Consider the following 3,249-nt stretch of genomic DNA (forward strand, 5'->3'; position numbering starts at 1 on the left):
ATAGAATTTTAAAAACCTAAGAAATTCACTTACAGAACCAAAGGTTACAGGGAATTAAAGTTAGGAAATAGAATTTAAAAAAACATTGAAATTCACTGAAAAAGTCAAAGGTTAGAGGGACGTTATACGTAGTCTCAGATTTCACTCGTAAAAAACAAGTGAAATCCAGCAGTTAAAGCCAGCTGGGCTAACTATAAGTTACGCCCCTGCAATGCACTACTTATGACCTCACATATTACAGTACTCATGACATGGTCAGTGACATCTCTGATCTCAGTTCTTTGGTACTGCTGCATAGGTGGACTGGAGGAGCCTCACTTCAGTAGATTTCCAGTCCTCATGGAAGGAGGCCGAGGTAATATAGGTTTTCAGAAATTTCTTTAACTCATTGCCAATTGTCTTGCTCCCGAGGTGGGTACAGGGGTCTATGGGTCCTCCTGAGTGCACAGAGTTCATAATGTAAATTGTAGTATTCTGATTTTATGTTTTTTCTCCTATGGTATCACCTATGATATACTGTCCCTAGCTGCTCAGCCTGTGTGAGTGTTCTGAGTAAAATGTTGGTGTGTGGGCTATGTGTGGAATGCCTGCGTGACTAGATGAGTGATGACAGTGGTGGATGGGGCTGAGCAGCTAGCAGGCTGCTACTGGTGGTGCTGTTTATGAGGACTTACTGAAGATTTATACTACCTGTTTACTTACCTCAATAAACCTACTTGAATTTCAACTTATCAGCGTGTTCTCATTACTACATAAATTTTGGCAACAAGTTGTAGACGTCCCCACGCTCTACCGTTGGTACAAGTAGCCTGAAGAGACTTCAAGATGCCTTCTACAACATGTTGGGAAGATGCTACAACAGGCAGAAGATGATAGGTGCAGACAACAGGAACAAGACGCAACAAGCAGGAGCCACAAGATCAAACACAGAAACTTAAGGAGCCAAGAAGGGAACATAAAGAGCAGGCCAGGCTGCCCCACCAATGTCCAGTACATCGGACAGCCCCAGCCCAAGCATGCTGTACTTTGTGTATGTGGCCAGATCTACAACATCTGCGACATCAAGGAAAGTTTGCCTCTTGATTCAGATTTTCTACATGTGGACACATACTGCTTGGATGCAGCATGTTAGGAGTTACATGGATTATTTTTGACCTGCACAAAGTGACACTACATCCAGATGTGAGCGCTGTTTGGGAGGTATCTGAATAATGTTTCTACATGCTCCCTGCATCCACAAGTGAAGTGTAGTTCCTATATTCCCAATAGGCTCTGCGCATCGGAATAACATAAACGATAGTGTAGACGTAGGACTGAGGTCGACTAGGTCTCTATTGAATATGTTAGACTTAATTATGTGTGCCAGCTAGCTCAGAGGTCACTAGAAACTTTCTTGAGTAAACAAGAAGGTGTTCACTTTCCTGAATAGACAAGAAGGGATTCGTTTCTGACAACCGCATAAACATGACAACTTTACTCCCCCAGAACAAGGAGTATATCTCCAGAGTCGCGGAAACAATAGATAGTTATTTCACTCAGTCAATCGTGCATGCTTAGTTTCACCAGGAGTGCAGAGAAATAGAGAGACGGGCGTTTTCAATAAAAAGGTTATTTATGGAGCAGTCTACTTTCTCATGCAAGAGAAGTGAATTGCCACAATTGCAATACTTGTCATAAAGTAAAGTGCGTACAGTAAAATCAGTATTATGAAATAATACTGTAAAAGCATTTATATGGTTTCTAAGCCATAAGATACTTAAAACGGATAAAATACATTCAATGATAAAATAATGACTAAACGTACTCAACTGGAGTTTCTAAGATACGCCTAACTCAGTGTACCTAACCTAAGCCTAGTACAGGGAAGGAGTAGACGAGTTACAGTTTTTGCCAAGAATCTGAATCAAGAATTCTCTGTGGGTCTAATCAGCTCCGTACCTTGGTTATAGAATGAAGGAGATCTTGTTTCTCTTTCTCTGGACTTGATCTCACTGCAACCCAGAAAGGGTGACCGGAAAACACTGGAGCTTGATTTCTCGGCAGGAGAAAAGACAGCGTCTCTCTCAGTGCGTCAGCAGGGAGGGTCGGCTACCTTCGGCACTCGCATCAGCTGGGCGCCGGGCAAGTAGATAGTGAATCTGCTCCAAACCACCGTGTGTTGCATAAGGCAGATGCTGGTATATTTATACCTGGAAGGTGCTGAGTTTGACGTAAGGTTGGACATAAGATGTCACTAAGAACTCGCAGTTCTTTCAGGACTCCAGGAGTTCTAGGTCAAATCAACACAGAAGCAGGGGGAATTCCCGGGCTGCTGGAGGCTTGGTTTGTTTAAGAACACGTTGTGCTTTCTAGGAGTCTATGGGAGTAGCCTTGCCGTATTTGGACTGCATTGGCTATGTCTTAATATGGGTATGATTCTTATGCCTATATAAAGGTATGATTTGATATAACCACATAAGGGCATGAAATCGGGAATATTAACTAGAGTCCTAGAATCATCTACAACACAAGATGATCTGTTACTTCACTGCAGCGGAGTTATACATACATTTGTTCATGCTTAAAACCGGACCTGTGAAAGCACAAGGTCAGATGTAGTCATTTTAGCTTTTAAACTACTACTGTGACCGGTCTGCTGTGAAGACCTATTATTAAGAAATTGTCTACCGGCCATCCATTCTCCCTTACATGAGGTAAGAGTATGAATTTAGTTTCATTTTATTTACACAGTATATTCCCATGCATGAGAGATGGGCATGGGTTTTTGTACGAGTCTCTTTTCTATACAGCATTTCACATGGCCCCTACACAGAGGTAGGTTCATAGGCATGTAGTGTTTTTTGGTTGTCCCAATCTATATTACGTTTAACCCTTACGCAGGGTTGTTTTACATGGGTCTTGTCCCATTACATTAGGTTTTGGCTGCTGGTCCCATTTACGCAAAAAAAATTTTTTTAGGGTTTTGTTCCCTTTTTGACTTGTTGCAAGGAGACACTTTTGTTGCGTGCATAAGACACCTTGTGCCGCACAATCAATTTTGATGCAGGGTTGGGTTCCCTGCGTGCATAAGACACCTTGTGCCGCACGCTTTGTTGCAGGGTTTTGTGCTTGTGTGCCTCTTCACGTGGACAGAAAATACATTTTTACAGTTTGTCCCTTATTAATGGTGGGGGCAGGACATTGGGTTTTAGTCCCTTTAGTCCACATTACTTGTCTACCTACATGGAGACCACATTACGTAACATTGTT

The sequence above is a fragment of the Lissotriton vulgaris genome, chromosome 3_1, assembly GCF_964263255.1.
Source record: "Lissotriton vulgaris chromosome 3_1, aLisVul1.2, whole genome shotgun sequence".
Taxonomy (NCBI): Eukaryota; Metazoa; Chordata; class Amphibia; order Caudata; family Salamandridae; genus Lissotriton; species Lissotriton vulgaris.